At 41.2% G+C, this 14763-nt stretch overlaps 1 protein-coding gene across 2 annotated transcripts in view; it reads right to left on the bottom strand.

The window, feature by feature from the left end:
* Atp10d (ATPase phospholipid transporting 10D (putative)) overlaps window positions 1–14763 on the bottom strand; it is an 89714-nt gene that overhangs the window by 69086 nt on the left and 5865 nt on the right. The window contains exon 1 of one of the 2 annotated variants that reach the window (XM_076938623.1): window positions 5595–5615. The exons of the other annotated variant lie outside the window; for it this stretch is intronic. The gene's annotated coding sequence lies outside the window, so the exon portion shown is untranslated. Of the gene's footprint in view, window positions 1–5594; window positions 5616–14763 lie in introns of those variants that run through there. 2 annotated transcript variants of the gene reach the window in all.

Here is a 14763-nt window from a genome sequence, read left to right as displayed (position 1 = left end):
TTCTGAAGAAAAATGAAAAAGGAGTGGATGGGGAGGGAGGAGGGTGAAAGGGGAAATAGAGATAATGGGGGGTGGGGGGAAAAGAAACTGTGACCGGGATAAAATTTATGAAAGAATAAATTAATAAAAATGTACTATTTGGAAAAACAGAAATTCTGTCTTAATCCCAAGCTAGAATCTATTTAATAATTTTTTTCTTTGTTTTGTTTGTTTTTTTAAAGTTTATTTATTTATGTAAACTTTTTAAGTGTAGGAGTCATGCCAGAAGATCCTTTCATAGATGGTCATGAGCCACCGTGTGGTTGGTGGGAATTGAACTCAGGACCATCTGGAAGAGCAGCCAGTGCTCTTAACCACTGGGCCATCTCATCTCTCCAGCCCTTTGTTTTGAAACACGACCAAGCAACTCAAACAGCAATTTTTAAAATTGAATATTCGATCACAATATAATCCAAAGATGTACTAGTTTGATACTTACATGTGATAGGAAAATATCACAACTCTCTCTTTTCCATAATTAAGCCTTAGGTTTCTATTTGAGCTGAAAGTTCCTATTTAAACACAGTATCTTTAGATACTACATAGCATACAGTTTAGCAGTTCTAAACCTGAACCGCAGTGTTTCAGGTGGCACTCAGCAATCCTGGATGACACCAGGGCACGCTCAGTGCCAGGTGCACGTGTTGTGTGTTCAGAACAGAGGCTGGCAGTGAAACCGTGAGGAAAATGTAGGCCAGCCCTGCCAGAAATGCCTCAGACTTATCACACATTTGATAAATTTTTGATCATTCATGTTCGCAAGTATTTTATCACTCCCCATCTGATGTTTGCAACCCATATATGCATCTTCACAGTCATGCACAGAGCTGCGAGCCATGGCTTCACTAGCTGTGACCTAGAAGTCACAATGAATAGAGTCAACTTTCTCCTCAACGATATACTTTGCATCAGGGTGCCAACAAGCTCCTTGTTTTAAATTCTTTTTGAGAATACAGAGAACCAGCATTTTGAAACATTAGCTTCACCAAGAAAAAAAAAAAAAGTAACAGAATACTGGGCAGATGCACATTTTTGTCACAAGATTTTCATTATGGCCCCTTGACTCCGGCAGTCCACTTTATAGTTCATCCACTTTAGCTAAAGCTGTCGTTAACAGGCACTTTTGCTCACCATTTAAAATAATTTTTACTTTAACTGACATATAATGGTTATGAAATTTCACAGAGCATATGATGTTTTAATATATGTACACACTGTACAATCATTAAATTAAGCTAATTAACATATCTAGCACCTCATGCACTTATCATTTTTCTGTGATTAGAATAGTCACAATTCCTTCTTCTAACTCTTTAGAATCAGTCAATACAATACGGTAACCATGCTTACCTCACTGTACGATAGATCATGTCTCCTATTAACTTTAACTCAGCATCTCACCAACCCCTCTTCTTTTGCCCTACCCCCACTGCCCTCTGATGGCCTTCTACCACATACTTTTATGAAGTCGCGTTTATATTTCACGTTTGGCGATCTTCACCACATCTCTCCTGTTATGATCCTCCTTCGGTATCCGTGTTCATACCCATGTTACCGTCAGCGTTTGTCAGCTATTTGGCCTATACAAGTAACATCTCAACCTCAGTGTGTTCAAGAGAAAATGGATGCCATTTAGATCATGAGACACGCTGTAGATGAAAACTATTTCTTCTCACCCTTACTTGCACGGTCTGCTATCTTGTAAGCTATCCCCACACAAAGGCTGGGAACCCTGTATGTTTAACTGAGGTACAAAGGTTAAGTGATCACCTAGAGCATAATTTAAATTGCTCCAGTAAGTAAATGTTCCATTTGATGTACCTGTAATACCTGGAAGGAAACAACACAGAATAGTCACATCAATGTCATAACCAATGAACCTGACAAGAAATTACCTCTATACCACCCAAACTCAACCCCAAACATTCTCTCCCAAGATCATTCCAACCATATTTGTGAATCGACAACATTCTACTTTTTCAGTTTCCTAAGCTCCTCTGATAAGAATGCTCCAGGGTCTGGTTAATCAGGCTGCCAGGTCTCTTCTCAGGAGATGCAGGTCCCAGGGACCTACAGCAGAGCCCATGCCTGTGTAATTTTATTAACACCCTGATAGCTTATCATAGGTTGAAAGCCTAGAATAACCTCTGTACTTCTGCAAACGCTGTTCCCTCTTACCAGAGGGCTGGCCAACCAAAATGCTTGCCACACCAGTCCCTACTGACTTGCTGTCCTGTTTTCAATTTGACTCTGAAATGAGAAAGATTGGGAAGAATTCACATAGGCAGCATGTCAGGGCATCTCCTACTCTGCTCTCACTACAACCCCACGCACGGCTCAGTCACTGTACTTGGCAGTGTGTCTCAGTAGCTTCCCTTTTCAATAGGAAACTTAGGCATTGCTCTCTACGTGTCTTGCCCAAAGCTAGATAATCGACAAATATCTACTGATCATTGAACTCTTAGAGAAAAGTGGTAATATTGAAAAGTAAACACAAATTCAGCACCACTGTCTTTCTCTTAGAAGCGGGGATGAAAGACCTAAGTTTGAGGAAGCAGGGGTTATAGATTTTGGCTTTGGTTGCATCACTGCACCACTGACAGAAGCAACCCATATCTTCTTGGTCCTGGGATCAATGTCCATTCTTGGTACCTCTCTTATCAGTTAACTCTGATCAAACAGTTGTTGTAAACATCAAACAAATACTTCAGTGCCTCGGAATAATGCGTGACCCTTTACAAACGCTAAGTAAAGGTAAATTATTACTGTAGTAGTTGAGAGCGTATATGCACAGATAATAATAACATACCCCAGATATTCATTTGTGTTTAAGTTTTTAAACTCTTAACTCTGGCTCGGTCACTGGTCCCATTCACCGTTTGATAACCTTGCTCCTCAGGTAACTAGAGCACCTTCTAAGCAACTAACTAGCTAAGGATAGCAACACTCTCCCCCTCCTTTCTCTGAGCTGTTCCCAGGGGCAAGCCTGGCACCCAGGAGACAGAAGAAGCTGAGAAGAAAAGCTTCATGTGGAGCACTTTTAGGGTACTTTTCAAGATCACCATACCTAACTCCAAGATTTAACCATTGTCCCCAAAAGCTGCTTTGTCATTGTTTTCTGCTAACAACCTGAAGTTCCCATGATATGACTGGCAAAATTCTCTGCCACTGATAGGCACTCTTGACTTGAGGATTAAGGAAGATATGTTTTTAAATGATACAAAGAAGTGGATGTTTAAAGTCCAAAGACGATGATCAACTGGAGCCCTAAGAACTTAAGATTTGGAAAGTCTCCTGTCCTTGAGACTTTATCTAGAAGATTGAAAAAAAAAACACTACTAAAGTATGGCTACATTTAGTTTTATTAAAGTCACTTACTATACACAAATCACTTAAAAACAGGCTAAGTTCTCAAAACTCTGTATCCCTTGATGAATGCTTAATTTGGCAAGTTGGAAGCAGGAAAGATTACCAACGGTAAATACAGGATAATGAATTCTCTTGGGCCCAGTTAGCACTTCAAAGTTTTAGAGGCCATCTCCAGTCAACAAACAACTTCAAATACACACATGAGGTCATCTGTCTAGAAGACAAACATAGGCTTACAGGTAGTCAGTTCAGGATTGCCTTTCTCAGCGTGCACCCGAATCACCTGAACCTTATCCCTTTGGTTTCAGACCCCACAAGTCTGGTTGGAGTTCAGAAACAAGCACGACTAACAAGTTAACAGGCAGTGCTGAATACAACTCATTACACATTGTTGGGAAGCACATTTCATCTTAACATAAAGACCAAGGCCACTAGTTTGACCTTTGGTACAACAAGAACGTTACTGGCAAAGGCTGAAATGAACCAAAAATACAGAAACATACCACCACCATCACCACCACCTCCGCCACCACCACCACCATCACCACCACCATCACCACCACCTCCACCACCACCACCATCATCACCACCACCACCACCACCATCACCACCACCACCAGCACCACCATCATCACCACCACCATCACCACCACCTTCACCACCACCACCACCATCACCTCCACCACCACCACCACCATCATCACCACCACCATCACCACCACCACCATCACCACCACCACCATCACCACCACCAGCACCAGGTTAGCAGGTTTTAAGGATGTAAGTCTTCCTACAGACTTAATACTATTAGTAGTCATTTCAACCACCATTACCAAAAGCTTGGCAAAGAAGAATGATGGACCTTCATCTTTACAGAATTACAGCCTTCTTCACAACCCACCAGCCTAATTGTCATCAGAGAGGTGTCGTCAAGCAACTGATGAAAGCAGATGCAGAGAGACCCACTCTTAAATAGTAGGTGGAGCCAGGGGAACCCCTGCAGAGGAGGGGGATGAAAAATTGTAGGAACAAGAGGGGTTGAGGACACCATAAGAACACAGCCCACAGAATCAACTAAGCAGGGCTCATCGGGGGTCACCGAGGCTGAAGCAACAATCCTGGTGTCAGTATGGAACTGCGCTAGGTCCTCTGCATACATGCTGTGGTAGTGTAGCTTGGATTTTTGTAGGACAGAGGGAATGGGGTGTATCTGACTCTTTCGTCTGCTCTTGGGACCTGGGTTGCCTCACCCAGCCCTGATATGAGGGTTTGTGCCTTATTGTAACTTGCTATACCATGTTCAGTTGCTATTCCTGGGAGGACTGCTCTTCCCCCCACTCTGGAATTGGAAGGGGAGAGGATCAAGGGTAGATGGGGCTAGACAACAACCGGGAGGTATGGCGGAGAGGAAACTGCAGTCAGGATATAATGTATGAGAAGAAAGAAAGAAGGAGGAGGAGGAAGAAGAAGAAAAGGAGAAAAGGGGGAGTAAGAAGAAGAAGAAAAAGAAGAGGAGGAAGAGGAGAGGGAGGAGGCAGCAGAAGAAGAGGCAGCAGCAGAAGAAGAGGCAGCAGAAGAAGCAGAGAGAGAGAGAAGAGAGGTGAAGAGAAGATTCAATTGCCCAGAACATTTTTTAAGTAAACAAAGCCATCAAAATAGCTGAATACAGACAGATACATGTTAGGGACTCAACATTCTGTCAATAAACAAAGTTTAAAAACAAAAACAAAAAACCAGCCCAGGGGCTGCTGAGCTGACCTGGGAGTTAAGTGAGCCCCCATAGGCAGCACACAGGACAGCTCAGAGCCATCTGTAACTCCAGCTCCAGAGCATCTCGGGCTCTGGCTTCCCAAGGGCTCTGCACATGCACACAGCCATACACATAATTTTAAAATAATAAAAATAAATTTTAATTTAGCTTAGAAAGAAAGGAAGGATGGAAGGAAGGAAGAAAGGAGAAAAAGAGGAAAGGAGGGAGGGAGGGAAGAGGGAGGGAAGAAGAAAGGAAGGAAGGAAGGAAGGAAGGAAGGAAGGAAGGAAGGAAGGAAAGAAAGAAAACAATAATGAAATCGTAAAAGTTTTCTGTGTTCCAAATCTTGTTTATCTATCAGGGTCAATAACAAGAATTGAGAAATTTACAGCAAACAGTTTCTAAATAGAAGACAGGAAATCTTTCATAGATTTACCTCAGGAATGTCTCATTGGCTGTACATCAGAGATGGCCATGCTGGAAGCAAAGAACATTCTAGTAAGACTTGAGCTTGCTGCAATCTCTGTCACCTCTGACCCCATTCCCTAACACTCTCTACAAGAGGCTTAGCTCTCAGGAGACAGAGTCTTACACGCCACGGGAATGGCAGTGAGATCGCTTCATTTCTTTGTTGGTTTCTTTGCTATTTCCGGTACCAGGCGCCCTTAACAATGATTATCTTTTTACCAACAGAAGCAGTTTCCTTCCTTCACGTCGAATCTTCTTTCGGAAAGAAGACAAGCATAAAAAGCATCTGGATACATCTAACGTGGGGTTTTGCAGTGACAAGGGCCAGCTTATTTCATCAGAAAGATGAACAGTGAAGCTATATTATCCATTTTTCTGCACTCGGTGAGTAAGTTGGATCTCTTGAATGAAATGACCTTGGACTTTTGAATGCTATGCAGTACTTCTCTGTATTGAACTTTTTAAACTAAATCCCAGTAGGCATGCACATGCTACATTTTAGGAAGATACATGAGGCCAGGCCGGGGTACTGCCTCACTTAAAACGTTGCCATAAAGTGATAACTTTTGATTACAAGTGATCATCGTTATGGAAGGAGGTGTTAGGAAAGGTTACAAAAAGCTAAGTCATACTTTCACTATACCTCTGAGAGAGACATCTTTATGATAGCTTGGCCATTTTTTTTAAAGGACCTTAAATAGGAAAAGGTCAACTCGAATCACATGCATTGCCCTTACTCCTTATTAAAAGTGAGAGCCTAAACTTGGTTTACCCAAGTCATTCAGCAGAAGAATCCTGAAAACTCACCACATGCCAGATAGCATGGGTGATGCTTTAGGAAAGAGACAGAAAAGGTTCCGGTTCTCACGGACGAAGCCTCTCACCCAGACTGAAGGAGGCTCCTCCCCACGCCCCAGTACCTCACTCCACCCCATCCCCAAAGCATACACACATGGACGTCATCATAAATATGAGAGTCCACGTTCATATATCCTTCCTAACGGAGGGCCAATTAGACTTTCCAAATACAACATGCAGAAGAATAATATAAAACTGAAGTATCTATGCAGATGTATGGTTTTACACTAAAAAAGTATTAATTTTCATTGTTACCAAACAGATTAAATAGAAAGTTTCTTCAATTCTCTAATGTGAAAATAAAGTGTTTAAATTAAGTATATTTATGTGTACATATATATTATTCATGTATACATATGTTCATGCCACATTTATACATGCAAATATATATAAATGCATATATATCATAAATGTATACACATTTTATCTGTGTGTATGAGATGCTGAATTTTAAACGAGCCATATCCAAGTCAATATGTTATGTATCATCTCTCTCTCTGCCTCTCTCAGTGTGTGTGTGTGTGTGTCTGTGTGTGTGTGTCTGTGTGTGTGTTTTCCAAGATAGGGTTTCTCTGTATGACTCTGGCTGTCCTGGAACTCACTCTGTAGACCAGGCTAGTAATAGCAAGTTTAAAATATTATAAGTCAAATATAATTGTATTAGTCAGGGTTTTCTAGAGTCACAGAACCTATGGAATGTCTTTATATATTAAGGGAAATTATTGGAAGGACTTACAGTCTACAGTCCAATTAACCCAACAATGGGCAGCTATGAGTAGGAAGTCCAAGAATCTAGTAGTCGCCCAGTCCCACAAGGCTAGGTGTTTCAGCTGGTCTAATGAATAGACTGGAATCCTGAAGAAGTAGGTTCCAAAAGATGTGCTGGCAGGTAAGTGTAAGCAGATGAAGGAAGAGGAAGAGAAGGAGGAGACCAGCCTTTTACCACTGTTCTTATGTAAGCCTCCAGGGAAGGTAGAGCCCAGATTAAAGGTATGTACTACCACACCTGGATTTGGAATTTGCTCTGTCCCAGGCTGGCCTTGAACTCAAGAGATCTGCTTGCCTCAGTCTCCTGTAATTAAAGGAGTGAACTACCTTACCTGGGCCTAAACTTTTCCTGGCCACTATTCCTCAAGACCTTGATCAAAAGTGTATCATCCCATGTCAAGATCCAGGTCAGAAGCCTGTGTCTTCCAGCCTCAAGATCAGGATCACAAGTGTGCCCTCCATTTCTGGATTGTAGTTCATTCCAGATGTAGTCATGGTGACAACCAGGAATAGCCATCACAATAATACACCCAGTTACTGAGAGTCAAGGCTTAGCCCACCTTCAATGTGCTCCAAACACTTCCATCAGCCTAGCTGGGCAAAATCATCTAACACATATATTTTTCAACATAGTGTGGACTATCTCTGTAATTTACTGAAGATCTGTATGCACAGAACACTGACAACACGGCAGTACCCTGTGAAAAGACCAGTTCCTTATCCATGTGATTGTGTGGCTGACTAGGGGCAGCGGCTGCTCACTGCTGCCGCCCATTACCTGGGGGGAGAGAACCATACCATGCATCTGTCTAGGAAAAAAACCAAAGTTCAAAATCTGAAGCACATTACTGTAAAAATATGTATTGTTTTAGTATCACTTCAGAGACAAAAAAAGTTATAGTTGGACCGTCATATGTTAGGACCCATTAGCACATATTAACAGATAGTTTATTAGAGAAATGGGTGGATGGGTGGGTGATGGATGAATGGATAAATGGGTGAATGGATTTAGTGGCCCACCCAGACACAGAAAGCTTCACTGCTTCTCTTCAATAACTCTCTTATTTTCTTAAAGGGATCACATCTTTAAATGAATCTCCTTGGGTGGATACTTAGAGTCAGTCAGTTTGAAGAGAAACAGGCAAATGTTGAAGGCATATAAGCATATACCTGTGTTATTTATAATCTCATCCATGCTTATAAGTGACTTCCTGGTTACCTTAATTGATTTTGAAAACTGAGTAAATATATATTTGAACACTAAAAGTAGCTATTTTTAATATTATGTTTTGCGGTATTTGTGGTAATCCTAGCTACCTCTAAAACACTATGCTATGAAACAGAATAGTATGTTTTTGAGATTTGGCTTTTCAGGGTTAAGAAGATATTAATATCAAGATATTAATATATTAATAGTATAAACATAAGTCCATATTAATGTTCAATACTTGCCACTATCTGTATTAAAATATTTATCTAAACACTTGAATTTGTTAATTTCAGAAACATTAGATATGGTCAACAGAAGATATTTCAGAGGTACTTTGAAATAAGATCCAACACATCTAAATACAACTTATATTAAAATAAATGCTACTTTAAACAAGACTCCAATAACTGGTGGTCCATCCCCCACTAACGGACCAACTACCTTTCCACTGCCCATCATTCTCACATGGTTTTACTTCCCTCCTTGACAGCTTTAAATTTTATGACCAACACTTCCCCCTCACTTGTTTATTCTTCACACCTGATAACACTTTTCTCACTTCCTTCTGGGGGAGGGGGGGGAAGGAATCCATGTTCTGCCTATATTCAAAGCAGTGAAAGCAAAGTTTGTATCCCTCCTGCCTCAGTGCCCATGGCCTGAATGGGCTTGGGAGAAACACATCACCCCAGATTAGTCACTTGAAATTCACAGCCACAAGCCACAAGTCGGCACAGACTACAATCAGTGAGTCCGGTCTGGTCACTCACACTTGTGTGTGCAACTGTTTCCGATAGTTGCCCTCCTCCTCTGATATTTAATATCTCCCACCCCCCAATATTCTTTCTGATCCTGATCTTATTTCTTCTTTTATTAGGAAAAAGCAAAGTCATCATCCAAGAGCATCTACAAGGTCCCCAGCTAAGTTTCTCAAGCATACACTTCTCCTAAAACCCACAGTCCCACACTGAGCCACCAAGGGGGCAGCCCATCTCCACATAGACACACATGATAGACTAAGCTAGTTAGAGTTAGTCAGACTATGCTCAGACCAGCTTCCACCACCACCAATCCCTTGTCAGTCAGTGGCTGCCCTACCCTTCCCAGATGCTCAGATCCAGAGTCGGTACACTCTCCCTGAGGACATTTTTTTCTCACATCCCACATCTAGTCAATCATCCAATTATGTTAGCTATTGCTTGAAAATAATCCAAGACTCTCATTACACATCACTGTCTCCAGAAGTACCCCCGCCACCACCCTTGGGCCATCTTCAACACCCTGGTTCCATTAAAAGAATTAGATCTGGATATTTCCTTAGTGTAAAACCATAATGGCTTTCATGTTAATTGAATAATAACATATGTCTGCACATGATCCACTTCACACTAAGCCTGTTCTATACTTTATTCTTCATTGAACTTTATCATTTTCTACAGATAATTTATTATTATTATTATTATTATTATTATTATTATTATGTCATTATCATTATTCATTTTAGCTTTTATACATTTCCCTCTTCCATCAGAGTAAAAATTTCTGTCTGTTCTATTCATGGATACAGCTTTAGCCCAGAACAGGATCGAGTTGAGACCTTCAGTGAGTATCTGTGGCCTGAGCTAAAGGATGAATGAGTGAAACAGCTCCTTTACCTGTGCAGTGCAGCCACAGTCTCCTTGAGCTGTCTTAATCCCATTGGCTCTAGACTGGAGTCATTAGTGGCAGTGTGTCCTGGTATCTCCCTACAGCTTTGATTCTGCATGCCAGAATCACGAGAGTTTGCATTAAGATCATGGAATCATGAAACCGTTAATCCTGTGACACAACAGGAGGACTTAACAAAGGAAATAAAACAAGTAAAGCCAAGTTTTAAAAGCAGCTGAAGTATTTAAATCCTGTTGCTCTACTGCTCTGAGGGAAGACAGGCTTCTGGGCCTATAATTTCAGACCACTTAAGACATCTCAGAAAGCAAAAAATTAATTCCATCCGGAATGGACATCACCATACAACATGTACTCCATACTCCTGCATCTCATCAGGCACTCAGTACATTTTCTTCTCTGGGAGTTCAGCACTGGTGCTATGGAAGCTGAGGTACCTGGTGGTACCTCCAAATCTGTGTCCGAGTCTTCTTGATCTCATCACCTCTGTGAATGTACACACGTGGTTTTATAGGCTTCAGCATCCCACCCCTACCAAAGAGCTGGTGTGATAAAGAGGAAAACTCTTTTAACTCCAAAACAGAGGTTTATAAATATAAATAAATTGTGACTGCTATGATCTTCAAGAAGTGTAAGACCGAAACTAACAAGACCGACTTAATACAATCATGTCTGCTGTTCAAACACCTCCCGTCCTTCTAGTCATTTGGTAAATCAGTACTGAAAAACTCCCACAGGCTGGCCAGGTCCTGTTCCAGGCACTGAAGCCAATGTCCTGCACCATCTCCACATGATTCTTGGCCTGCAGAAGTACACAGTCTAGCAAAGGGATCAGCCCTGAGCCCCATGGGGGTTTTCCTCATTAGCACAAACCTCAGAGAGTAGCAGCCATGAGACAAACAGAGGCCGAGCAGGTTTCAGAGCAGAACAGAGCATTAAAATACCAACCAATAAATAAATAAGCAAGTTCTGAAAGGAAGCCAGGACACAGAGCAGTGTTCACTTTGAAAACTGGAACCAAAGGATCATGTTAAACTGGCAGAATACAAATCTCCTGCTAGGCTATCTTTACTCACCCACACCGAAGGCAAACTCCTGTTTTATGTGACGTGTGTGTGTGTGTGTGTGTGTGTGTGTGTGTGTGTGTGTAAACTGTGGTAAACACCCTGGACTGTGGTTATGAAGACGGTCCTAAAAGTATTATCAGGAAGATAAAGATCAATGAGCTAACATTTTTTTTTTTTTTTGTAAATATCAACATCCTTAATATAACTATATCATTCACTGTTCTGACAGTAACTACAATGCCTGGCACAGAGCAGGTACCCAAGGACTCTGTTTAAATACATTAACTATTGCTTGTCAGGTTCTAGGAGTCATATTACGCATCTTGGCACTAATTCTCTTCAAACAAAGCAAACATTCCGAGAATAAAGGCTAATATGTTATGACAAGTACTGAATGGATGAGCAGGGCCTTTGCCAGAGATCTGTATGGCCAATTGCATCTTGATCCTTAAGATGTCCTAAAGCCATCTCATCTTTGCCAGAGAAGGCAGTTCCATTCAGCTTCAGACTACTGATTATGTAAATAGGGCCAGGTTAGGCAATTATCTGGAGACACTTTTTGTTATGGACGCCACCAGAAAGGGAGGCTAAATATCCTACAGTACACAAAATGATCCCTCACCAAACAAACAAACAAACAAACAACCCAGCTTCCAAATCAAGACTATGCTGAGAAACCCAGGATCAAAGCAAACTACGCTTCTGTTTAAGAGAGGAAGGAGCAGCAAGATGCACAGTGCGGAGTTTTTTTAAAGCTCAGTTTCATATGATTAACTGTTCCAATTCATACTCCCTCAGTCAGCCCCAGCGAGATTTCTTATGACCCCCAGTTTCTCCATAAAAGATACATGACAATAATCATACCTGCCTGGTAGGGTTGTTATTAGGCATTCATAAGAATGTATGTAAGTTATCCGTGTATAATAGGCCAATAAATAGTAATTACTCCTATAATAGGAATGCTTCTTACTTGCTAAAGATTGGCACCTGTGTCATTCAAGAAAAGCAATTTAAAGACAGTAGGGCTTGAGGCTGGAGAGATGGCTCAGTGGTTAAAAGCACTGACTACTCTTGCAGAGGCCTGGGTTTGATTTCCAGTGCTGTCACCCCAAAGCCCTGTAACTTCAGTTCCGGGAATCCAACACCTTTCTGTATCCTCCACAGTAGACTGCAAGCACATGATGTACATAAACTCATGCAGACAGATAGACAGACAGACATGTGTGCACATGTGTGCCTGCGCACACATAAATAAATAAATAAATAAATAAATAAATAAATAAATAAATAATCTTTTCTTTTTCAAGATGGCAAGGCTCGGAAACTCAAAAACTCCATACGTAAAGGTGAAAATAACCTTAAATATCCAACAAAATATTTCATTTTAAAGTCAAGAAAAATGAGATTCAGAGAGATTGTACTCCAAATGGCTGCTCATATCCAGTTACACCGTCAGCTCCCGCAAAGCTAAGTGAACTTTTAATAATCGTAGGTATGCCTTTAATTATGAATCTGCCATCAAATTATTTAAGTCAATTTTAATGAGACTTACTGTGAGTGCTCAAATTTCATGTGACTATAACACTACAAAATCAGCTTTATTTAGATGTAAGCCTATTTACAGCCTGGGCTGGGATCCACCTCACTGTTTCAGTATCACCCTGAAATGTTCTGTCATCATTACACAAGTCTTCTTTAAAACTCACTTCTTATAAAAGTCTACGTCATGAATTATTCACTGGGGATTCATGTATTTGGAATATATTTTGGAAAAGATCCTGAAAAAAAAAAAAACCACACAGACGTAATAGATACACTATATAAAATGGATAATAAAATATGTTGAAAACATTAAAACTGGTTAACTTCAAGGTATTATAATTGAGTTTCATTTTTAAGTGTATCTTTCTCATGATGGCCTCTGTTTTTACGATGTTTATTCCAAAGTCAGGAAACAACTCTCCATGTTCATCTTTAAAGACTAAAATTGACTCTAATCATCAGTATATTGCTTGTAATTTTGAAACCTACTTATGATGGGGCACTGAATAGCCAGAAGTGACTAATGCTTCTACTCGTAAATTGAAGGGGGTATATGCCATACTTTAAGTTTTCACGGTAGGGGGGTGCTATTGTTGTTGGAGGGTTTGGGGGTTTTTTGAAACAGGATTTCTCTGTGTATCCCTGACTGTCCTGAAACTCAATCTGTAGACCAGGCTGGCCTCGAATTCAGAGATCTGCCTTCCTCTGCCTCCTGAGTGCAGGAGTTAAAGGCATTCGCCACCACTGCTGGGATAAGTTTTTTGTTTGCTTTTTCCCTTTTAAGAAAACTCGCATAAAGTATATGATAAGCACGCTGCCTCCGTAGTAAAAACTAACATTCACACTCAGGTCCCCCAATAGTGTGTCCGTGTTAATCTTTAGCATTATATCAGATTAAGATTGAAGAAGTGTAGATGCTAAATTCTACCCAACAGGGACTTCCTATTGGCAAGCACAACAACATTAAGCTGACTTCTATTTGCAACAGGAATCTGCTGTCAGGAAACAAACAGCATAAAGCCAGCCAACACTTAATTCTTAATCTTTAAGAATTAGACACTGGGCTTTGGTTGCTCTGTAAACTCGGGGTGGGGGTTGGGGGGAGGTTAATTGAGTGGTATTTTCAATCAGCCCAGTGGAAACACAAAGGTATTACTAGTACTGTAACCTGCAAGGCTTGGCACCTTGGCCTGAATAGGGGCAGAGCGGAAATGAAGGAGGCATAAACATACACACAGAGAAGCTGGGGTCAGCGGGGCCAAGCATCTGTGTGGTACCAAGGACACAGCCACTGGAACCTCTGCATGTTTATTATTTATAATCCAGTGGGGGGGAGTTAGCTAGTCTCCATAGGAGGTCTCTGTAGGTCAGCAGTCTCAGGCTGTAAACATCCAAAAGGAAGAAGCTGCAGTTGCTAGTTTTTGCACACTCTAAGTTTGTAAACACTCACATACTTACGCACATTGTCAACGTTCCTACTCTGGACCAGGGGAAGCCTTTGCCAATCCCAAGCCTGACCAGTATGGGAAATGCTTTGCTATCCCCATCAATCTGAGGCATTGGTTCTTGACACGGTCGTACCCGTGTCGATAGTCTACATGCAGTTGGTTTCTCCACTCCCTACACAGTAGGAGTGACACAGTGAAAGGGGTGGAATTCTCCTTCTTAGGGTCCTTTTAGAGAAGGTCAAACCTGCCTGTCAAAGCCCAGGGAATAAACTGGCCTGCTCACCTGAGGATCTTCCCTAAGCCTGGTTCTCAGAGTTACCCCAAAACAGAATCTCAGGAGCTTAGTAAACATAGTCTCAGTCTTCTCCCAGCCAGGCACAGGCACAGGAAACAGATCTCCTGTTTCCAGCTCAGGAGATCTATAGGATGGGCTAAGAAATTGTATTGCCAACAAGTCCGACCAATACCATTGCCCCAGGTCTAGGTACCACCATAATGTGGTAATTCAAGTCTATTGTAAAAAAAAAAAAAAAAATCTTACTGTTAAGTTATAGCTTCCTTACAGGATATTATCCAATGTTG

The sequence above is a fragment of the Arvicanthis niloticus genome, chromosome 7 (genome assembly GCF_011762505.2).
Source record: "Arvicanthis niloticus isolate mArvNil1 chromosome 7, mArvNil1.pat.X, whole genome shotgun sequence".
NCBI lineage: Eukaryota > Metazoa > Chordata > Mammalia > Rodentia > Muridae > Arvicanthis > Arvicanthis niloticus.
This window is presented reverse-complemented; position numbering and strand designations above follow the sequence as displayed.